Source organism: Struthio camelus, chromosome 13, assembly GCF_040807025.1.
Source record: "Struthio camelus isolate bStrCam1 chromosome 13, bStrCam1.hap1, whole genome shotgun sequence".
Classification (NCBI taxonomy): domain Eukaryota; kingdom Metazoa; phylum Chordata; class Aves; order Struthioniformes; family Struthionidae; genus Struthio; species Struthio camelus.
Genome location: NC_090954.1, coordinates 16,638,332 through 16,663,231, shown reverse-complemented (window position 1 = coordinate 16,663,231; position 24,900 = coordinate 16,638,332). Strand labels below are relative to the sequence as shown.

Genomic DNA, 24,900 nt, shown 5'->3' with positions numbered 1-24,900 from the left:
GATATTAAAATGAAGGATGTTGGTTAACCTGGAATAGAAATTTGAGTTGACAGACTTACCTGTTGAGGGTAAAAGCTTTTGCTGCAGGTAATTGTAGCCATACAGGATCTCCTGCAGACTGACCCCTCTTGAAGGACTTCAGTGCTGCCTGCTGTTTTACTTGGTATCTTCACCTCCCAGTGCTTAATAACAGTGTTTTACGAATCTGTAAAGAAAAGAAAAAGTTCTTTAAAAAAAAAAAAGATGGAATGAGTTTAGTAATGTCACCTTGCTTCTGATTGTACTTGCCATGTTTTAAGGTATGCGACAGATGAACTGTACTTATGCAACTAATAAAATGGAAAAGTAACATTTCATTCTATGCTGAAACATAGCTCTTGTCATCATGGAATTAAAAGTAACACTTTATCTTTCAAAGAATTTAGACTCCTACCTTTGAGCTAGGCATAGTTGAATGTCTTAAATGTTATAAAAGGTTTTCATAACCATAGTTATATTCTAGCTGTATAGAACAACAGCAGTTACTATTTAAAACTTCAATGTTTGCCAGATTTTTAGCAACAGCAGAGCCCCAGCTTATGTTCCTCTCCTGGGGTTAATGGCCTTGACACAAGCGTTTGGCTCCATAAAAACCCAAGAAAAAACACATTCAGATTCACTGGAAAGACTTTGCAGCCCAGTAGATACCACTTCTCCGATTACTAGTAAAAGCCCATAGGGTTTGTAGTGCCCAGACAGTGCAGGGACTGAGCAGTTGTTTGGACTTGTTTGAGCCTCAGATAATATTTGCTTGTTCGGCTGTGTTTGCAATTGTCTTGCAGTCAGGCAATTGTTGTCTAAATGAGTTTCAGTTTAGCTTTAGTTTACAGTGATGACAAGTAGTTATTCAGTCTGGAGTAAACGAGCTATGACTCTAGCAAAAGCGTCCTGTAGAGAGGTACACAGACAAGACGGTACCAGAGGTACCAGGATGTAAACACAAAATCGTAATGGTCAACCAGTGGTTTGTCCAAGAGTATCACCTTATGCTATCCAGGTAAAACCAGTTCTACAGATAAGAAAGCGAAAAGAAAGCCTGAATAATGGAACCAATGGAAAGAAAAAGGATTGGAGCACGTTACATTCTGTAACAACAAACCCAAGGTGATCCTGAAGCTGAGGAGGAGAAAGAAACCATCAGCATCACAGGGCTCCCAAAAGAGAGGAGGAAGAAAACTCTGTCACTAGCATCACACTTCTTCTAACATGCTGACAGCTGTCCATAATCTCTTCCTCCCCATGATTGCAACTGCCAACCTTATTACCCAGGAGCACATGGGACAGGTGAGCATTACACCAAAGAGAAGGGCGTAGATACTAAAACGGTTTTCTGCAAACATTTTAAAGTGCATTATTGAGATCCTTCTGTGTTAATATGGATTATGAACACATACAATTGTAAAGAGACTAATAATTTGGACTACTATATTGTTAAAACTTCAATTAGACAAACACTAAACTCTTGGCTTTGCCTGGAAGGCGTGTCCCTCTCTCTGCCCATAACAAGCTCCTGAGTGCAATGACCTATCCAATCCAGAACCGAGGTTGACGACTCAGAAGAAATGCTGTTAAATCTTTTTGTAATCCGGGCAATTTTTCACCCTAAACATTTATCTAATGGCATTTCAGGCATTTATTGTAATTATATTAAACAGAAATGATGACTAATTGTCTTACGCATGCCATTAGCTCTACTGAGGTCACTGAAGATCTTCCTGAAAGTATAACAAACTGGTCAGAAAGGTTTTGATTACAGATACTCAATGGCTTTTTTTGGACACTGATTAATAATTACAAAACACATCACTTTTTGGAACCACAAAACATATAACAATTTGAATTAGTTTTAAGCCTGATGGACTTAGTTACCTTCAGGTCACTGAAGGCTGTGGGTGAAAATTGTCTCTGTAACAGAGATGCAAATAGCAATGGCTATAGGTATACTTGCCAGTGCTTTCCACTGCAAAGACAGCTTTTCGTTAGCTTATGACAACAACTTGCTCCTAATCACATACTGAAAGTTGTTCTTATGCTGCACTGCTTTTCTAGAATCAGGTATCTGAAGGCTGACTATCAATCACTTAAAACGCTGTAACTGATTTAGGAATTAAGGATTGTAACCAATGGCTATACTGAGCTAAAGCTTACTAAAACATTGCCATGATATTCTTTATTTATATCATAGATAGTATATAATCAGAATATAGAACTGGAATCAGATAGCTAATTCATTGCACAATGAGATGACAACAGCACATAATCTTTTTGATCAAGCAGAGGTCAGAAAAAAGGGGAAAAAAAGGAAGAATTATAGGGACTAAGGAGAAAAATGAATGCAAATGGGAATTACGAGAATAAATGTTCAGATGGAAAAATTAGTATTCTACATAAATAATAGACCGTTGTTTTTAATAACGATAAAAGTAAAGACTGTCAGAGAATAATACCAAGATCACTTCAGAAATAAACAAAACAATGACTTTTTAAAAGCCTTGATGTTATCTTGAAGCAAAAAGAATATGTAGACAAAAAGGGGAAGTTGCACAAGTATACTTTAAAACTTTCTTTAAAATATTCTTCCCTCTGAGAGAAAGTCTAGAGAGATTGCTTAATGTATTTTATCTTTTAGACATGTTTTAGTTATCTGTTTTCTAAGACAGTGTTCACAGAAGGCAGCAAGCATATTTGCTAGGTTTCATCAAATACTAAAGAAAACCCTTAGCTCAGATCCTCTAACGTGATCTGCCTTTCTATGTGGAATTCCTCTGATTTTAACAGGATGTACAGAGCAAATTAAATTGTAAAATAAATGTTTCAGAAATGCAACTCTTTCAAAAAGACTCCTGATTGCCATTATTTATCACCACCACCGCCCTTCAAAAACCCATTTGCCAAAATTTACCCTATTTTCCCATTTTGAACAGTTTTTCAGAAAATACCTCTCCTGATAAAAAAAAAAAAAACAAAAACAAAAACCCTCAAATTTATCTAAGTTATCCTGGTCCACCTCGTAAACGTTCATTTTTTGACCAGTGTTAATCCACCCTTTTTCATCTGGAGCAGCTTTGGCGAACAGACAATGGTGCTATGTGGAAACATTAGGACCAGACCTAGCTGATTAATAACTGTGCAGAAAAGCTAAATTTTTGTGATAGACCACATAAATCTCTCTACTGTGAGATGTCAACTCTCCAGCTTGTGGCCTCGATAGTTTTTTCATTGGTTTTGGCTGCCTTTTTTCTCCCTTGAATTACTCAAATGATACTCATACTAAATAATACATAAATAAGAGAAGAGTAAACTTAGTAAGTTGTTATCAGGCTTTGTAAATTGCAGCGGGATAGCAAAGAAAAACAGGAATTGTGGGAGGGAAAAAAACAGCTGTATTTTCTGTGACAGATAACAGCAACCTGGACTGAAAGTTGATGAGAAGTGAAGCTTCTGAACGTAACAGTGTTTTAAATATTGATGGTTTTTTTGTAGTTAGTGAACACAGAACTTCAAATATTCCTGGAAAACTACCATGTGTTACCATGGTAGTAACCATGGTTTCACCAGGTGCATGCTAATAACCAGGGGCCTGCAGCATTATAGAAAACAGTTATGCATATTACTTTTTGATGTTTCAAAGCTCAAGCAAAGCTCACAGTCAAGTCATTATGGCAATAAATAACTTAGAAATACTACTTGGCAGATTTTATTTGAATAAACTTTTTTCAGCACACAACTGAAACACCTTCCCCGGTTTCGATCAGAAGTTTGCAGTTATGACCACTGACCTAATCATAACCCAGAGTGCTACAAAAAATAGTTAACCGTTTTCTGATTCATCATTCTCAGTGCAGAGCTTTTGACTAGCAAAATATTGTATGGACATACAACTCTATATACATAGTTTTCTATAATTATATTTGAAATGAAAAATGTTTTAAGTTATTGGTGAAAGAGGAAATGAACGTTTTCTCTCAATTATATTTCCATTTGTCTATTAAAACCAGCCTCTTGAGAATATTTAACTTGGATGAACCGTTAACTAAAACTACTAATCCTAAAATAATTTCTACTTAACCTTACGCATATCCTAACTTTGTTTCTATTTGGCAAAGTATTTAAGCACGTGCTTAAATCTGACTCAAGTTCCATCATGGCTGAATGAACCTGTAAACGCTTAGAAACTAACACCAGACTGAAGATTCACACATAGCTTCAGTAAAATAAATGGCGTTTTCTGCAGTCAGCTCACACACCCCAAATATTCTATTAGCCTGAAGTTATGAAAGACTAATATGAACTAAATTCTACCAGAATTACCCTATAAATTTTTCTCCTTTCCCCTTTGTAAACAAAATCTAGCTTTTTTCATTTAAGCAAGAACCACAGTAGTATGTGCATGTAAAATGTTACTTTCCCTGAATCTGTATTAAATTAAATATTGACTTACCAAGCACGGTATCATTTATTATTTACTGTACTCAATCTCTGGGATTTATTAAAAAATTGATAAGAACGGCTAGTGGTAAAATCCCTACAGGTGAGCTCTCTAACCAAGCCAATTACGAAATCAGCAAACCTATAGTAACTACAATAAAATGACAGTATTCGATTTTAGCAGTTGGTGATATTTTAAAAGGACGCTTTGAGACACTTACTTGAAAGGAAGAAGGTGCACAGTTTCATAAAAAAAATTTAAGATCGCTTTTATTCTGCTATTTGCCAGACCTTTTTGCTCTCTTCTGCCCTTTTCTAAAAGCTGAATTCTCATTTTATTAGAATGAATTTTTAAGCATATTTCAATAATTTTCCTTCTACACCTTACCCCTGCTGTTTTAAAACAACTTTAATATATGTGAGAAGTGCTACTCAGACTGCTGCAGACCAAGGTGCAAATAATTGTGAAAACATTTTTAAGTGGGAAGACCACTTCAAGAAGAAAAAGGAACTTTTCTTCTACCGACTGCATTGGTTTTATCTGAAAAACTCCATTTCTTCTAATGGTTATGGATGTGCATACTCAGTGCATGAATGAGTTTACCCGCAGTTTACTACGCATGCAGCTCTGGATATGAAGTGCAGGTCTGTAGAAGTTTCATGCCCAGTTTTATATTGGCTTAGATGTTTTCAGGTAGAAATTCTAATTTATTAAGTGCATTCCATTTCACATACACAATGTCTTTGATCCAAATTCCCCATTAAACCCTAAATAGTTTTTATTAAAGGAATGATCAAAAGCATTCTCAGTACTGTGAATGAAAAATAAATTATTTTGCCGCATCAGCAGGGGAATAAGAGGTACAGCACGATTCCATCAAGCATGCTTTTTGTATTTAATAGATATTCAAAAAATTAAGGGGGAAAATGATAACGTGTTGCATAGCACACCTGCCCTCACAACTGTCACTGCTTATGCCTGTGGCTGCCTTAAAACACAGATGTGCTTCACCTCTTTCTCATCCCTGGAACAGGGCAGTAACTTCCCGAATATGGAGAAGTTGCGAGTCGCACAGAGAAAAACTAAAAGCCACAAAGGTTAATTGGTCACATCTTTTTCAATCCTTTTTTTGAAAAACACAGCTAGTTTTGAAAAAGAAAATCACATTTCGTGAAACTTAACTACTAAGCAAGTTCTGAGCAGGGAGAGCTTATATCACCTTTAAAGCAAACAAACAGCGTGTATGTAATTTACACTCGCACGCAACGAAATATCCTAGGGGAAAACCACCTTAATGCATTTCGTTATTAGAGCACCCCTGAAATGTCAGTCGCCGATTCTACTACCGAGAACTGTTGACAGGAACAAAGGGACTTTCATTCCAAAACAGGTTCTTGTTAGAGCCGAGATCCACAGTGAAATCACCAGTCAAGATGCAGTAGCCTTTTATTAGAAGAATTATGTCAAAGAGCTTGGAAAAAAGAGAGTTCATCATTAAATGAGAAGGTCCCCTTCCCGAGTTGCTGCTTCATTCTTGGAAAAAGCCTGCTCTCAAGAACTTTGTTTGCTCGAGCATAAAAACTTTGCTCAGAGATCTAGCTGAAAGCCAACGGCACGAGAAGCCAAGTTTATGATTTTTCATTATGTTTGGATACACTATTAATAAAGATTTCTCTGCAGTAAATCCTCAGCAACACCGTGTCTATCAATAGCAGCACTCAAACATTAATGCTATCAACAATAAAACAGTGGTCATAATCTTACACCTGCATATAAAGAGCTTACAGGCTTTTAGTTGATAATGAGTTACTCGGTGTGGAACTGCCAAAAATTTTTTAATCAGCATGGGTGGGGGTGGCAAGGAAATCTAGACTCGCGTGCCAGTACAAATCTCACTGAAATATAATTATATGAAGTGGACTAGACCAAAGATATATGAATGTTCATAACCACTTGGTTAATTCTAGTTATATTTTGCTAAGTTCAATATTATTTACCATGTTAACGTCTTACAACAGGGATGCGAGGACTAGAGCTAGGCTTTATTCTTGTACCAACACAAAATCCACCTTCTTTTTAGCCTGAGAAAAGAAAAAGGAAAACCAAAAAGTCTCTTTAAAAATCTCTTTTTTTGCACCTTTGTGATCTTATTTTAAAATGTCCACAGCAGTTATGCTCATTAAAAGTAATACAGATATTTTGTAAGATATAATTAAATATTTGTTTAGCTTGAAGAAACTATCTAAAGTAATGACAAAGGTTAATCAGGCGATGGGCCCAAACTCAAATTTTGTTAATTAAAAAAAAAAGGAAATGTTTGGAAGCATTCTAGATGCAACAGGCTACAAAAAACATGGTTGAATCCTCTTCATGTTTTGTTTCCTTTTTTTCCCCTGTACTGAACAAGCAGTCTTCCTTAAGCATCTTTTTCTAAACATTTCAAAAGCTAGAAGCTCCCCTACATCTTTCTGTTCTGCAGGAAAAATCCACAGGTAAGGGAAGTTACATGCTGATCTGTTGCTGACATGTTCTCTCCTTTATCCTAAGCTACTTGAAATGCCATTTTAAGAGATCTGGAAGCTTCTAAATTAAATGTAATGAAATTTCAGATTAATAATTATTAAAGTATGAAGTAAATCTTTTGGAAATAAAATGCTATGTGGCAGTTCGGAAGAATAATTGCCTTTATAACCTTTGTAGAAAAAGGATGATTGTCTTTCGAATTCTCTAAAATTCATGTAAAAACAAACAGCAGATGTTTCTTATACTATGAAAAGGACAGCTTATACATACATTTTAAAATATACATCTGAGGCACAGTACTGTATTGGGCTTAAAGCCTGTAGTCCCTGTTTCTTCTTCTTTTTCTTTAAGGTCTTTTAAAGATCTGTAAGGTTTTTAAATCTATTTTCTCTAAATTAAAATATATGGAAGAACTAGCCATAAAACAACAAAAGAAAAAAATTCAATTTAGCTGACAATAAGTTACTCCATGTTTTTGGATGCCGTCCCATGTATTTGCTTTAGAGGGGTATCTTGAGAAAAGATTCTCACATCATTCATAATTATCAGTCAAAGCCTCCCAAAATCTCACACCCTGAGCAGGCCCTAGGTGAGAATTTGGCACGCTGAGAAAGCAGGCGAGGCTTGGTTCCTTCCGTGAATATGCTGGTGACAACACTCCCTTAAATCCCATCATCTGGCTTAAGCTAAGCTCACAGTAAATACTACTTGGAGGATTCTGACTCCCTTCTGGGTCACAGCTTGAAACCTGGTTTTGTAGAGAAGGTCTTGCAGACGCTAGGTGGAGGTTATGCATGGGGGTCTCTGCGCAGTGCTCCACGCTCCAGGACTCGGCAACGGCAAGACAGAGGCGGTGGAACCTAGTTTCCTCCTTCATGTCAGATGATTTAACACCTCGTGTTCTTCCTGCCAGAGCGTCCCCTGTCACAGCGCTACAGGATTTTGAAAGATGATGTGCAAATGTGCCTAAAAGCGCATATGCGAAGCAGTGCTGTTCAGGGGAAAGCGGTGACCATTGGGGAGCTCTGGCATTTGCTTACAATGTTGCTTGTGTCAGGACCGACTGCTCAGGGATGCCCGATTTTAGGCTTGCCAAAGAGAAATTAAATGCAACGTCTAGTTCATTGCTCAGAAACGGAACATCAGGTACTTGGTGGAAGTATTATTATAAGTGGACTAAATCTTAAATTAAAATTAACTTAATCATTTTGACCATAAGAACCCATTTTCTATCTAAATCCCGATTTAGATTCCTGCATCTAGACTTCATGTCAACTCTGGACCCGTACCTGTATCATGAAGACCATACTGCTCAGTTCCTTCAGTCTTAATACAATGAATTTTCATTTGTTTTGTAATATTATTCGCCAATATCACATATACAAAGAGTAGTAGAAAATTCTTAATTTTGGGGCTTGTACTTGCATCATGCGTTATGTTTAACGCAGTTTAGCGTTCAGATTCCGTATTGCGTTGTCCATGCTTTAAAGTAATTCTCAAAGCAAAGCCACCAGGAAAGAACAGTAGAAGCTCTAAGCTTAGTAATGAGATGTTATGATATATAATGCATCAAAATTACTTCTAAACATGTTTCTTATTAACAGGAGCTGTTTTTATCATGTGTATACTGATCAATGAGCAGTGGGTAAGAAGGATTAGACTGGAAGTAATTCACTTAGTTTTTCCTAATTTCATTCTTTTTAAGTGCCACTTTAACTGAAGGTAAAAATATTATAACTTGAAATAGCAGCAATTAGAATCCATTAGTACCTGAATGACCTACATTGGCATTAAATAGCCCAGAACAGGTTTGTCCTCTCAAAATGAAGGCTTCACCTCTCCGAATGCTTCATGTGGAAATGGATCTTTCTTACAGCTATGGATACAGTTATCAGTGCAATCAGTTTCAGAAACCCTTAAAACTACATTCATACACTATTAAAATTAATAGTCAAGGATAAAGACAGGCAATGGTATGTTGCTCTTTATTTGTATTACATTTACTAATATGAGATGGCAAAAATAGGCTTTCAACATTCCTCTGAAGAAATAATTTCAGTTAAAAGTAAAGAAAAATTCATTCAACAATGTAAAACGTCAATGATGAATCACAATGCCAAGAAATTATTACTACACTTTTTTTGTTTAGAGGTGGTTTGGGACAAAACAGGGTGTGGCAATTTCTAAGCTTCTCACTAATTTTGTCTGTAACCGCATGCACATCTATCTAAGCCCATAATTAAAACATTGCATGCGTGAAGAGACACTCGATCAAATATGCAGCACAGCTGCATATATAAGGCAGTAACTCCATGGAGCTGGCCTATGGACAACTCTGAAAACACTGTATATTTGACACTAAAGGTTTCATGATCTTTATTTTTCCAGCTGAAGCTTCTCTGGAATTCCCTTCTGTATATGCGTCCATGCTCATCTACAGTTTGAGGAAGCCCAGTTTTTATGCCACATATAGCTACGTAATTAGTATGAATGCAACTAGAAATAATGACACATTGTTTTAGGAAATCTTGAAATCGTTCATCAGTCAACATGACATAAAAATAGGAGCAAGCAACAGTAGATGAAAATTATCAGGTCTAGGACATTTAAAAAAATGGTTGAGTGTATTCCTAGCTATCCATACAAGCATGTAAATAGTCATAATTAGAAAATAAGAGACTCTTTGTCCTCTTTGTCCTTAGTCAATAAAGGAAAGATGGGTACAAGCAACTGCCAAGAATAATAAAGTTTAATCTTTAGGAGAACAATCCTAACAAACTGCAAGTAGTTGGTAGAAAATGCTGCCTAGCAAGAAGGGAACCAATAACTACGGAAAGGATGGGAGGAACCAGTCCCATTCTGTGTTACTCTATAGCTAGAGTTGTTACGGACTCTTGGACTTTTGCTCCAGACTGTTATTCCAAGAGAATTTTACTGAACTTTAACAAAAGTCTACCTCAAATTACACCTATGTTCAGCAAAATCTATGATGTATAGTGACCCTAACTATACGTATACCACGTATACTATCTCAGTTGAATAGGATCATTTAAGCGCTAACCTCATAACGCAAGGTCAGACTATGGCTGGTCACACTCAGAACCAGAGGACACAAGCGTAACTCACAGCCGCTATTTGTAAACAGGCTGAACCTCGTGTACCGTGCAGAACATGCCGCACCAGTCTGAGCAGCCTAGCGTGAGAAATCAAGGCTACGCCAAGTGCAGGAGTGGCTTAGCCACCAAAAGGGAAATAAATGTGGGTAACGTTAAGAGCCTTCCCAACTCTATGCAATAGCTGAGTTTAAAAAAACAAAATAAAATACAAAAAACAAAATTCCCCCAAAGCATGTAGCTCCACAACTGCATGGCATGGCACAGTATTTGAGGCAAGATTCACTCCACTGTGTGCTTCCTAGGAGCCTGGAGAAGGCGATGCTGCGGTGAGCTGGCAGCGCTGGGATGGGAGAGCTGAGGATGAAGCCCAGCTGAGGCGGAGGAAGAGGAGGAGATAAATCCCCCATGCCTATGAACAAATTCCTCACGCCTATGAACAAGTGCTTTGACTGCGTGTGTGCCCTAGGCTTTTCACACAGAGCCTTTCAGATCAGAAAAATCACTGCATAAGGTCACAGAAACAGTCTACTGAGACAGTCTCCTGTCCTAAATGTTTCCCTTCCCAAAGTAGTCAGATGCATCAACAAATCAACACGTTTCTGGTTTTCAGAAATTGTTTAGATACACATCAATTTGCTGGTGCACATTAAGTCAACAGTTAATACCCTCAGATACCTCCTCACCTGTCCTCCAGCTCTCCTTCTATTACCATTGCATCTTAAGGAATAAATGCTTATTCTTAAGGAATAAAACGTTTCTTGGTTGAATATATTGCATTGTTTCATTTTCTCTCTTGAATTTTTGTTAAGTTCTGGTTTTATTTTTGTGCTTGAATATAGGTCTATTACTTTTCTAGAAAACACACAGTAAGAAAGTTTAAAGAAGAACTGGTACTCCAACAAAAAAGAAGGTAATAATTTCTACCTTGAAGTTACGTAGTTATAGAGTAAAAATCATTTTTCAACACCAATTTATTCTAAAGTCAAATTGTAAATTTGTTTTACATTCAAAAAGCATCAAATGCACCTGAAGATGGTTTCCAAATGTACCTCAAACTGAACATTAAAGCTAGCTCAGTGTTGGATTCTTCAGTTTGTCAAATTGAACCAAAAACTTCACTTCTCCCCAAATCATTCATTTCAGACTGAAGCATTATGTTTTATTTTCAGGCATTTAACCTTTCAGTTCTTTCAAATCATTTTAAATTTAATTCTTAAATGTAATATATCTTTTCAAAATGAAAAGTCAAAATACCTCATCCTGAAAATATCAAAGCAAAATGCTTTGACATTTTCCTAAAGAAAACAGTTCATTTAGAAAATGATTACGCAAATCCCACAAAGATCTGGATATTTTCTTGGATAGACTCAGCTCTTTAATTACACTTCTTAGTAGCTGTCAGAGGAACTCCGAGTTTTTCATTATCAGGCTAAGGACGTTGCAAGCTCTCTTTCGTTTATTACTCTTTGAGCTTATTCCTATAGAAAGGCCAGTGTCTCTCCCAGATAGTGAATAATAAAAGGCAGAGAGTTAATTACGGGCACAGGACCACAGATCTCTGTTTTCCTGTCAATCTCCTAACGAATGCAACTTATCTGCCCACCTGACAACGGAGCTAGATGCTTACCAAGCTTATAGCAACACCCTGATTATTTCCCTGCAGTTTAGAGGATTCTCTCAAAGTTACAATTATTAGTGTCCGAGATAAGGAGGAGTAAAAAAGGAAAGGAGGTCTCTTTGCCACAGAAGTAGGAAGAGGGTGATGGAAAAGGTAAGACTGTGGAAGGAAAATGTGACAAGAAACAGAAGTGAAGGCAAGGAAGCAGAAAACCAAGTACTTGTATCGTTTATTTACACGCTCTTATTTTACTATAATTTTCCTGGTATACCTTACATCTTTGTATGCAGCTGGCTACTGAACTACCTAAACCTTAATACTGTTGAATAATTGACAAGATAAAGTATTAGCATTGAAAGATGGAGACATAATTCTCCCAGCTGAAAAAGATTTAGATTATAATTCCCTCCAACCCACGCAGTAAATGGCCTCCAGTTAGACGCATAAGCTACCCTATGCACAAAGGTCAGCAGAAACAGCTCTTCCCCGCTGCTCTTGAGCAGTCTTCAGCAATGCAGAGAGTCCACTAAAACCTTCCCCAAAACTCGCTCTGGCACTGTCATCAGAATAGAGTAAAAAGGCCGTTTCCTAGCGGAATCCCTGCACTAAGTGAGATCGCCACTCTCCTGACTCTAAAGAAGTCAGTTTTTGTAGGTTAATTTTTAATCACCATTGATCGATTCTCAATAATTTGCCACCCCAAACTTGACACAGATAACTTCTTAAGAGAAAAAAAAAAAAGTCCTTTTAAACACTTCTATCATATCCCATAAAATTATTCGAGAGCTTATGACCAGCCTGTTCTGTGAAATTCTGACTAGTGCTCAGTGAGGCATTTATTTCTTATTCTCAGTCACTTATTTTTGCTATTAACTGTAGATACTAAGTTTTATTGGAAGCTAACTCTGATCCATACATACAGACCCATACAGCTACCGTGAAAACAGCTTGCACATGCCTTCAAAACTTGCATTTGTTTTTCCTTTCTCATAATATAACTTAGTTTACTGGACAGCAATACAAACTCTGAATATAAATGCACACCAACATTTTGAAAGTCTCTGTACATTGTTCGTCTCAGCAAAAGTAATCTGTATTTAAAAAAAAGATCCAAAAGATAACATGGGTATTAAAAATATTAGGGACTAATTATAGCGTATATTCTAGTTTTAAGACAGACAAAGCAACACCCACAGCTTGAACTGTGTCCAACAGCACAGAACAGTCCATCAACATTTTAGTTGATGTGCTGGTAAGACATCTGAAGAGTACAGGTAGGATAATATTGTGTGGAGTTCAAAAGGGTTTTAGCCAGATTTAGCAACTGGTCACTCAGATGCCAGATGGGATGTAATTTGGATGAGTGCAAAATAATGAAACATCAGGAGAACTAATCTGAATTTTACATGCGCACTCCTGTGTTTAATTTAGCTGACACCTCTTCGGGGGAAAAAAAAAAAAAACAAACCTAGAAATAATCGTAGACAGATCAGTTAAGGTATCTATTGAATTTTCAGCAGCAGTCAAAGACTAACAGGATTCTGATACCTCTCTTTTACTCTCCCTGTTACACATATAAAAACACAGCTACCTCGTTCTCTCAGCCAATGCTAGAGCAAAAGCAAAATAAACAGGGTACCTGTTTTGGCACCCCTCCAAGGCACACGCCAAAAGGAGACAGATATACCTCTGTTTAAGTGGAGGCACTCAAGAAATGGGTAAGGAGTGTCGCAGGGGGCAACAGCTGCTGAAAAGAGTCCAAGGAGTCTGGAAGTACTCATGTAAGAAATGCAGCAAAAACAATGCCTCTGGTGCCAAGACACCACTATATCAGTTTCCCATCAAGAACGTATCTTCTCCTTATTAAAGACTTAATATTATTTAGCATGATGGATGTATTTTAAATACTTGTATTTTAAATACTTACTCATTATCTTAACTCCAAAGGATGTTTTGCACTTTGAATCATCCATAAAACAGACCCTGAAGTTACAAGTTTGGGAAGACTTATATTAAAAACATACACAGACTGTAGAAATTCATCCTGTTGGGTTAAGGCGAGGATTTTCCAACTTTGCAATTAATCTCAGCTCTTATTCTTGCAGTACTTCTACTGCAGTCAGTAAAAGTATTCATCAAAAAAGATGCTACTAAACCAGAAAAAAGGGTATTCTGGACTCTGGACCTTAGAGAAGAGGTGTGATGGACGTACACGGAGAATAGATGGCATGTTAAGCGCTGAGCTACTGCTTCTCTCCCCCCAAGCTCCTAAGGGCAGACCAAGGGGACACCTAGTGAAATGGACTTGAAAACAAAGATAATAGCTTACGGCTTTATGCTACTTGTGGAAAATGACACCCGCAGGCACATGCTGTGGCACGTTACTGTTAGTGGAAGGAGTACGACTCATTTTCACTGACCCATTCCTCCTAAAATACGCACTTCTGGTAGTGTCTGTACTGTGCAAAATACCTTCTGAATGTAAAAAAAGCCCCAAAGGACTTCCATTTTAAGCATAAAAATGCAATTAGTAGATATGGAGAAAAAGGAAATAATGGGCAAAGAAATCATGACTCTTTTTCCTTCCTCAATCCTCGGACTAATTAGTGTGCTAAACATCGTAAGAATGACAAAGCTAACCCTCAACCTGCTCCTCTAGGGCCTTTTTCTAGTACATGTTCTGTGGAGGTTGGAGTGAATGACATTTACCCTCCTGATGCAACCAAAGAACCATAGAATGCTTCAATGGAAACCTTTACAGCCATCATTTTTTTTACCTAATGCTGAAATAAAACCAACAGCCCAAAACACATTACCCCGTTTTCCCATAATTTCAGTGAGAACAGCTGGCAGCTGGTTCAAGACATCAGTCAGACAAGGATCAATTTTTAATAACTGTATTTTTTTCCCCTAGCTTAGTGCATGTCTTGCTTTTTCTTCCATCTACACATTTAAAGAAACTTATTGCACACAAGAAATATTTGTTCTTTTAGTCAGATTCCTTCCGCGTTCAGAGCAAGGAGAATTAGAGAGACTCACAGGTATTTAGAATAGATTGAGGCTGATACTCCCCTCGTGAAAATTTTCATTATGTATATAATAAAACGAGAGAGAGAGAGAGAGAGAGAGAGAGAGAGAGAGGAGGGAGGGAGGGAGCAATTACATCCTTAACAGCCTGGACTTTTGTAACTTCCTAGCCGGAATACATTGCGCAGCACTTTCCTCCGCTCCTCTTGCGGGCGGTGCAGCGTGAGGCCGCGGCGGCGGCGGCCGGACGCCGCTTCAGCCCCTCTGCCTGCCCGGCGGGTCACAGGCTGGACGCGTTTCCCGTCAGCCTCTCCGCAAGGTCGCGGCGCGCTGACTGAGTATTCACTTTCATGCCTTAAATCTCCGAAACCCAGGTGTGTTGTAGATTAGCACAACTTACAAGCAGTATGTGGAGATTTATTATGATAATTGTTGCTTTTATTTTTTATTTCCCTGAACTCAAAAGATAATTAATGCCAGTATGTGTCCTGGTGTCTGACTCCCTTAATTGGCCCTATGGTGCCTTGGGTGTCTGAAAAATCCACTCGCTTAAAGGCTTTTTTTTTTTTTTTTTTCCCTTTTGACTTGTTTTCCTGGAGCTGTTCATTAGTGCCTAAAATATTTGATTACATTTAATTGTGATGTCTTCAATTCTGTGCACCTGCTGCAATTTACGTAGTGGGGGAAAAATAAGGCCTATAGAAGCTCAAAAGTGAGGTGAGGAATTGAATGTAAAAAAGAATTCCCCTGCAAAGGGTAATTGGGGTTAAATACGGAAACAAACTAAACATATTATTCAGTTTAGATTTTCCTAAGTGCTATGGTAGCACCAAAAGGATTTATAGCATAATGGATTCATCTTTCAGTGTTTCTAAAACATTTCCACATTATTTTCAAAGGCTTTTTTTCACACTTGGACATTCACAGTTATTTTAAATGTGATCTCTAGCATTAACAAAGTCCTCGGGCTGTTGTTCCTGACTGGCCAGCAGCACTCAGCCCCGTTCCTACCTGCAGATGTTCTGCCCTCGCATAAAGCTTTCCAGCTCTTGCCAACTTTCCTACCGTTTTAGTAAACTACATACATTTTACCACCATGTTTTTTTTGTTAACAGTCATGGAATAGTTAGAAATTTTTCTGGCTATAGCTTTAGCTTTTAAAATACATATTACAGCATTTGTAAAAAAGTCAATAATACCAATTATTGTTAGCATCACTGAATATCCAAATTCCCCTGACGCAGGAGAGAAGGCATAGGGATGGGGTAGAAGAGATCATCTTTGCATTCCTCTAAGAAGGCAACTATGTCAGAATATCTTTACTTTTTGTTAAACTCTGCTGTGTCTTTTTCATTTTTCTCCAAGGGATAGTATACACCTGTAGAACAGCCTCAAACACGTATATCAGAAGTAATTAGAGTAATTTTAACACTCTTAATGTTAGCATTACCGGATAAATCCTACTTGTAGCAATGCAGAAGAGACGTAAAGGAGCACAAAAGTATCACCTATTGAAGGACCTACAGAATACACCTTACTGCTGTGCATCGTTAAGCACACCTCGCCAAGGAAATTCCACAATTCATACGCAGCAGCATCCCACCCAGGCTGATAAATGCCAATATTTTTCTTTATTTCTCTGTGCTGTAAGTATTACCTGGGGCCTTTTACAGTAACAATTACTGATCCACACAAATCAAGGATCAGAAATCAATTTATCCCTGACATCTCTTGCTAAGTATGGCACATACTGAAAAATACAACACTGGCTTCTCTGCTTTTCAAACCGATATTCTCTTTCTAATAGTCATAAGCTGTAATAAGCCATCAGGGTGCCTAAGAACATTACCATACAATGCACATTTTATGTTAATATCCACACTTCATTCTGTTGTGAAAACCACAGAGCTGTCAACAAATGCTAGAAATTAATTTCACATAAAATCAGAGACAGTGTATAGCAGCGTATGCAATACACTGATGCAAGATGTGACAACAGATTTACACTCCCCTCTACTCATTCTCAGAGAGCCTTTAAACAAATGTTATAGTGGATGCATGGCATATCTTGCCTCAATTCAAGAGCTGTCCCTGCCCTGGGAGCGTGATCTAGAATTGAGGGCATGGGACCAAGACTCAGCAGAATGTTATTTTATTCTCCAGTTTCACAACAGCTTTCCAATCAAGACATTAGCTTTGCGTTTCATTTTCTTAACGTGCAAAATGGAAATAAATGACTCTGCCAGTTTTAAATTACAGCACATCCGGTACCCCCAAAAGACTGTGCTTTTGAACCTCGTTATAATCAGACTCTCAACCAGTTGCACTCTAAATTACAGGGCTTCCGAGATTTCAAGGGAGTATCAAGTCAGTGTCTGGATTCTCCTTTTATAACTGATTCTTTACCTCCAAAGCGATGACGAGATGTAATTTATTGAATTTAGATCATTCCATTTATTTCTACTTTGGAATCTTTCGGGTTTTTTGCTTGACTGTAATAGGCCAAACGTGGCCAGCGCTCCCCCCATACTTGTTATGGTTTGGTATGCAACTGCGATAGCAGTGGTACATAAACAAACACACAAAAAACCCAACAACCTCCCTTAAAGCAACGTGGTTGAAATGCATGCATAAGCAACATGTAATTCCTAATATTGCAAGTAATTCTTTCTATTTTAGATTTTAATAGAATTGCATATCTTCCTCTGGATCTAAATCAAAATCACTGTTTCTTGGTGTTCGGATTAGGAATATGAAAAAAAAAAAAAAGGAGGGGCAAAAGCTGTTTTTTGTTTTTTTAATTCATGTTCTTTCACAGACAAGTGAAAGTAAAGCATTCCTTGCAGTTGACAGGATGGAAAAACATACATGCGTATCTCTTTTCTGTGATAAAGTCAAGCAAGTGAGAGCCAAGCGTGCCCCCTCTACCATCATTTCAGGAGAAAATATCAGCACTTACCAGCTTAATATTTAGGCAGGGTAAACATCCCAGCCCTGAATCAGCTCTCTAAAGCATCCTAAGATGGTTTTGTTGTTAGGTACCACTGGTGTTACTTCGTGGCTAATGTGCATAAAGTTGACAGCAAGAGAAAATTGAATGGGTGTAACAATTTCAGGCACTTCTTTCTGCCTTGACCCTTTAGATCTAACAGGTCTTTAGATCTTTCACTTTAGGGAAGTTCACATGTCAATGTTGTATCTGAGTACAATAATCAATATAAGTACAGAATATAATCTCTACCTAAGATACCGTGCTTGAGCCTTATCTCTTAGCCAGGGAGGAAGCTTGAGGTTTATCAAGTTTAGTAGCTCTGCAACCATTCCACAGTTGTCATCTTTTTTCTGCTCATACCTGCAGAGAGACGCTCGTGCCAGGATAACAAGCAGCACAGGTTCACACTCTGCAGGGCTACTCCCAGACTGTATTTTCTGCATACTTGTCATGAGCACATGAATAAAACAGAGTATCAGAATACAATTGGGTAGAAGCAAATTGGACAGCAAGAGTTTAACGCTGGAGGTTGAAACACTTAAGGGCTGGGTTCACCAAGAACAGGGCGAAAAATGACAGATGAGAACAGACATAGGGCATGGCCATGTATGGAGCGTACCGTGCAGCATGACTGAACCCTCGCAGTAGCTGTTATGTGTTGTTATCACAGACTACTACGTACAAAAGTTCAGGTACTCGTACAGCACACGAAATAAAACAAAGCAAAAAATCAGTTTGCACAAGATGTGTTAATAGTGAATGTTTACATGCAGGGTTGCAGCAAGCTAAACTGCTGGAGCTTCACTATTCTTACTTCACTTATTCTTCTGTAAGCCTTACACAAAGCCCATCACGATGGCATCTCCTGCACTTTTCTTTCTACACAGGTCCTCCTCCACAATGTTTTGGTGAAAGGCCAAAATATTCCACACCATTGTCTAAGGGGCCCATGAAGAACTCACTATAGGATCAATAGTTCAAGATCAAGGATATTTCACTACCAAGAAAGGAAGCATACATCCCATCCTCTGACTCTGGCTTCAGCCCTTCTCAGTTCTGAGTTCTGCTCGTCTCGTGGTTCTCATCTCTCCTTTTTAGGTCACTCATGAAGGCTCTCATTTCAGCGGAATCTATAACTGTTTGCAAGAATCAGTGATTTATTGATTTCCACACCAGTGTGCTCTTTGCATCTGCATATGCAATTTTTTGATAATCGACTTTAACAATAAATAAGATCATTAAAAAGATGCTGCGATCTTGGATATTTAAATAAGAATAGCATATGAGGTATCCTAACTCAAATCCTCTCTGGCATGTAAATCAGTGTTTTTTTCAAGAACTAACAATTTTTTGTTTTAATAACTTGTGTTAGAGTTTTGAACAAAATATTCTTAACAATAACATTTCAAAATGAATAAAAACGTAATAACCTTCCTTTCTGTGAGTTAGGAAATATTCAGAGATGGAGAATGCAAAATCTCACTTACATGTGAAAACTTAAAAGGGTCTAAGATGCCTCCCACTGAAAATCAGATTCAAGTACAAAAGTTTACAGAACAAGCAAAAGATATTGTCCAAAAATAATCCACGACTGATCAAATTATGATATAACTATCTCTATGAATTCTGGTAAATCAGGTGTTCTAGGTAAATCAGCCAGATCTTTCTGCTGTTTTATCCCAAGAATTACAATAATTAAAGAGGAAGATGCAGGAGGCATAGAGCAGTGAATGTCAAGGACACTTGATGCAACACCCTAATGATGAATGTTCCAGCATACTCAAATAAACAACTTTCTCTAGAGATTGTTTGAATGAAAATAATGTAATTGCACAAATAGCGTAAGCTGAGTTTGTGTGTGCAGAAGAAAGAAAAGGAGAGAGACAGGCAGCAGTCATGCTTCTTGTAGTTGACGGCGTGTGGTGAATAATTGATCATTCCTTCCTTCCTTCCGATGAGTTCACTAATTCTCTCAGTGCCGCACTTCTACAAGTGTCACGATCACTATTAAACCAGCAGAGGAACCCAACAAGCCCTTGAGAATACCTACTGTCTGAGATGCCTTTTAAAGCACCAATTGAAAAATTAAATGCGAAAAGCAAGAAAATGATTCCAAAGTCTTCTTCACCTTTGCTGTGCGCTGTAATGCTATACTCGACAGGCGCTGTTCCACAGCCAAACACTGAATTTAAGGTGCCTGCAATTTATAACAAAGGAAGGGAAAGTAGAGCCATTCAGCTTGTTGAGAAAAAAGACATTAACTCCTTTTTTATAGCCAGTCAATTAACAGCACAATTTACAGGTTTTAAAAAGACTTGCAAGTTAATTAGTGCCTTTGAAAACGATGGGCAATAACATTGCCAAAACCCTTTGGTATGATTTCATCCTGAATAAATATTCTTATGAGATAATGAATCAAGACCATTGCTTATTTCTTATCCTGAAGACAAAACTGCCCTGTGTTTTTAGTCCTGTGGTTACAGAACGCAGACCAGAAGATTTCTGTTTGGTTTTGTTTTTAGCGGTCCAGAGAGGTAGTTCAAAAGTAAATGCTTTTCCCTACATTTAACCGATACTCACTGCCATCATTTTGAGACTCTGAAGGAATCCGAAAGCTCAGCTGGACAAAAGGTACATTGAGTACATGTCTGAGTCTCCTAACAGAACTCATGTATGAGGAAGAGCTGATTTGCCTCCAAACATTTTGGTCCATAAAATACTACAAGCAACTATAGTGCACGCTGTTGTTCCAGTTTTAGCTCTTTTATGACTGGAGACAAGGAAGCTAAGGGGCACCTAAAAGCTCTAACCGAATGGTACACTATTCTGCTAGATGCTGCATATTCACACAAAACGAGCCTCTAGGCTAAAGAGCTCTCTCTAACTGAACAGACAAATATGAAATGGGGGGACGGAGGGGTGGGAACAGAACCATCTCCGTTTTGCAAACGGATAACTAGGACACAAATGTATAACCCCATCTCTTTCCAAGATGTTAAGGCAGAGAGAATACTAGGAGCTGCTAGAAACTGTAGGAATTTATCCTGTAATTCTAACTGGGAGCACACGATTTCAAGGATGGACTAGCGTTGACAAAATAGCAAAGAAAAGTGGGGCGCGTGGAGGCGGAAAGGGTAAGGAACTTAAAAGGATAAAGGAATGAAGTAGAAGTGACGTGGACACGAGTCCTTTTCCAAAAAAGTTGGGAAAAAGGACTGGTGTTTTTGTTACTTTCTTAAAGTAGAAATGGAGATACGAGCAGAACTGGAAAAAGTTGTCTGAACATACTCTAAGTGCCTAAGGGAAAAATGCTAAACCGGTTCATCATATTGGCCTAAAGCTCTTAAGAGCTTCCCTTTCACCTTCATGTGATTGTTTTCCCAAAGAGCACACTTCTCATGGAAAAAGTCAAACTGCTCATTTAGAAAGTAACAGCTATAACTTTGAATGGGTATTTCTGCAACAGTAGTTTGAAGGGTTAACCTCGTGCAGCCTGTCAGTTTTACAGTTAGACAGAGATACCAAACTATAAGAAATACATTTAAACAGGCCTATTCTACTCTGCAGATCCTCCAACAAAAATAACATACTTTAAAAATAAGTAGCACCTGCCTGTTGCTAAAAAAAAAAAAATCACATTAATTGCCAGCTTATTATTATTTCTTTTGTCTTTAAGGCTCAGAGCATTTTTTCTAGTTGTGTTAACCGCTGGGGCAACATATATTTGTAAAGCACAAGGAGTATAGAAGAACAAAACCAAACGCATTAAGTGCTGAGCTTAATGAGCTGCACAATTTCTGGTATGTAGACTCTGGGTTTTCCTTTATTAACCAACACAACCCTCACAAATGCAAACCTAACGAAATAAATAAATTATATATAGTAATTTCTGAGTTGTTACATGACCATAAGAGACAGACGTTCATTTTTTCAAGTCAAACCTGCAATATCTTCTGCACAAATGTGTGCCATACGGTAGAAAGTTTCACTGCTAGCTCTTGTGAGCTAGTGACCACCACTATTCTGGAAAATTAGGTACTTCTACATTTGTAATACTACTAAAGCATTTTCATCCACAATGACTAGAATCATGGAAGATGGTATATTAAGAATGGCATTGATCATAGAGCGGTAACCACAGCACTAAAAAAAATACGTGTTCTTAAAATAAAGGTCTTGAACTAAAGTCGTCACTCTTTTCTACCTCCACGCCACCTCCCTACCCCTTCTTTTTTTTTTTTAATTTTTCATTTAAAACAAAATTCTAATCTGAGGAAGTCAACAGCCACCTGATGTGCTCCGTCTTGGAAATCTCTTTTTTGTTTTTTTTCTAAACAGGTTTATCTCTGCAGATATTAATGATGGCAGAAAAAAACAGCACGGCTAAAGTTGATGCATAGAAAGAAAGATATGCTGGGCTTTGAGTAAAAGGCATTCTTCTATCAATCTATCAAAAAAGAGAATTATTGTCCACTAATACACACCATGCCACTTTTACCTTAGGAGAAAACAAATGAAGTACAGGATTCCTCAGGTATTATTAAACATCATCCACTTCTTGTTTATATGAATTAGATTTCTTTTTTGCCCACTGAAGGCTTATAACATTTAACCACTAATGGGGAAGCTCAGCGGCACAAAACAAAAACTGTGCATACGCAGAAATGACAGCATATCGAGTTTTGGAAGTGAATTCTGGACTCAGTTAAACCTTGCGCGTGTGGCTCAAGGCAAAACTGAAAGGCTTGAATTTCTGCAGAAAACACAGAAAACAGCATAGGTGAATGATGTCTGCTTTGCCCCACCGCGGGCTAGGAGCACACACACGGGCAGCTATCAGCTCCCACGCAGCAAGCCGGCCAGCCACAGCAAGTCGACTGCATGCCACTATCTGCCAGCACCCTCTGCTACTGCAGACACACGCAACGCTCATGGCCACAAAAAGACATTGCTCTGGCGCGATGAGATGATAAGAATGTAATATCATAGGGAGGACTGCAGCTTTCTGACATTCACACAGAAATAAGCAGCAGCAGCAGCACAGAACACTGATGTGTTGCTCTCCCGCCCCTTCAACCCATCACTGCCGTCATTTTGATATAAGCCTCCAAAGAGTAATTTAGGTAGAGATCCAACACTGGCCTGCCAGCTACAGCCACACCTGGGACAGGACAGCATAAAAGGCAGTCACATTAGGAAATAAACCTAAATCCAGCCTACCCTTTTGTGAGACTTGGACATTTTTCTCAAAACCCATTTCTGGGAAGTATATTCCTATATTCCCAGCTCTACAATAACGGCCAGCTGGTATTTGGAAGGCCCTGTTGGTTACATATGGTCCATATACTTTTATCCTACTAATTGCAGGAATCATTCATCCTTAACGTTAGGTTGAAAGGAAGGAGTTAGCCTCATGCTCTTTGCATCTTTACAGATGCCAGGTCAGTTTAGAGAAACCATTTATGCATTCTCTTACTTTGCATAAGAGCATATTAACTGAAAAGTAGATAGGCAGAGATCATTTTAACTGGAAGTAATTACTACGTTACCAAGCTCTCTCTGATGTTGTTTTTCACAGCGTTCTCAGCTGCATGATTCTGGTATGTTCAACATTGAAAGTTATTAAGATTATTAATAATGTTGCCAGACAAAGGTTAGCAAGAAATCATTTTTCTGTCTCTGAACATGTTTGACAAATCAAACATTTTCTTTATCCTGAACTGGAAGACAAGAATTAGAAAGCTTTTAAAAAAATTCAAAACAGTCTGAGTGACTCAGAGGACTTCATTTTTGTTTCAAACATGGTTACTTTTAATGCTGCAGATTACCATAATTTCAAAAAAGTTGTTTCAACATGAACAGAAGAACATTTTAATTAAGAATATTCAAATGGGATATGTCTACAGATTTCAGATGTTATTTCTGAAATAGAAACTTAATCAAAACTTATCCTTTCCTGCAAATAGTTTGATTTCCTTACCTGCTCCATTCCTAGTAAATCTAGCTCTAACCTGTGGAGTCAAAAGTGTCAGAAGTTTACGGAGAAGCAAATGTTGTACATGAAAACTGTTGCTGCTTTGAGATATTGTTCCTCCTTTCTAAAGAAGGACATCAAATACATCTGTTATGTCTTGCTGATGCTTTTAGCTAATGCTATTAGCGGACAGCGCCACACAAACTTAAGATGAAATAACTGCATTAAATTCAAGGATACAGAGGCAAACTGAAGCAGCAGATAGTCTGAACTAAACAGCAAGAAAAAAAACCCTGTCACGTCAGTAAGAGCACAAGATAGACTCAGAAATTTCTTACATAGATGCTTGATAAGTAGGAGATAATTTAAGGTTGTAGCAAATCAGAATTCTTGTTTTCTCGGCGGTAATGCAAAGCAGATATGGGAGCATTGACAGAAGGTCATTCTGCTTTTTTTTAAAGTTATATCCCTAATCTTATTAAGTAAAGAATGGAAATGTATGAAGAGTACAAATAAACTATGATTGTTCATGCACAATAAATAACTTTTAGGAAAGTTTTTTCTTGCATCCATCACCTTTAAAGATAGAAAATACTAGTTATGACATACACGAAGGACAAACTAAATGTCTTAACTGTTGAAATGCAGGACAATTCTACGTTATTTAGAGAGACTTCCTTCAATAAAAGAATTAATTAAAAAAACAATTTCTAGCCCCGAGAGTGAAAAACCTCTTTGTCAATTATGATTTTTAAAGAACACGGGCAGAGAACATACGCACATACGTTAAACAAAATTATACAAATAAACCCTGATAGCCTGAATAGTTGATTATACAGTGATAGTATCTACGGTTAATGAAAACAATTGAATGTGTTATTATTAGAGATATAGCACTGTTCAGAGAAAGATAACAATTAACACATTTACACAAAACATTTTATAATGGCTTATTTCATGATGACTCTTTGACCTTCCCACTCTACCCTGTAAAAGGGGATTCTCATTAGCTCTGCATATCCTTCATTAAGTTACATCAAATATTGCTGTTCATGTTTATTACCTACTGCTCTACTTATGTCCAATCATTTAAAAGTGTACAGTAAACAAAGGAACAAAAGCAGAATTTCCAATGTAATATTAAAGGCCAGACAGCAATGAAATTCCTGTATAACTAACATC

The 24,900-nt window shown here is 37.7% G+C and overlaps 1 long non-coding RNA gene across 1 annotated transcript in view; it reads right to left on the bottom strand.

Annotated features, from left to right (window-relative positions):
- LOC138069138 (uncharacterized) overlaps positions 1–24,900 on the bottom strand; it is a 450,465-nt gene that overhangs the window by 156,278 nt on the left and 269,287 nt on the right. Inside the window, exon 2 of the long non-coding RNA XR_011143941.1 lies at positions 60–205. This is a non-coding gene — a long non-coding RNA (uncharacterized lncRNA). The remainder of the gene's footprint in view (positions 1–59; positions 206–24,900) is intronic.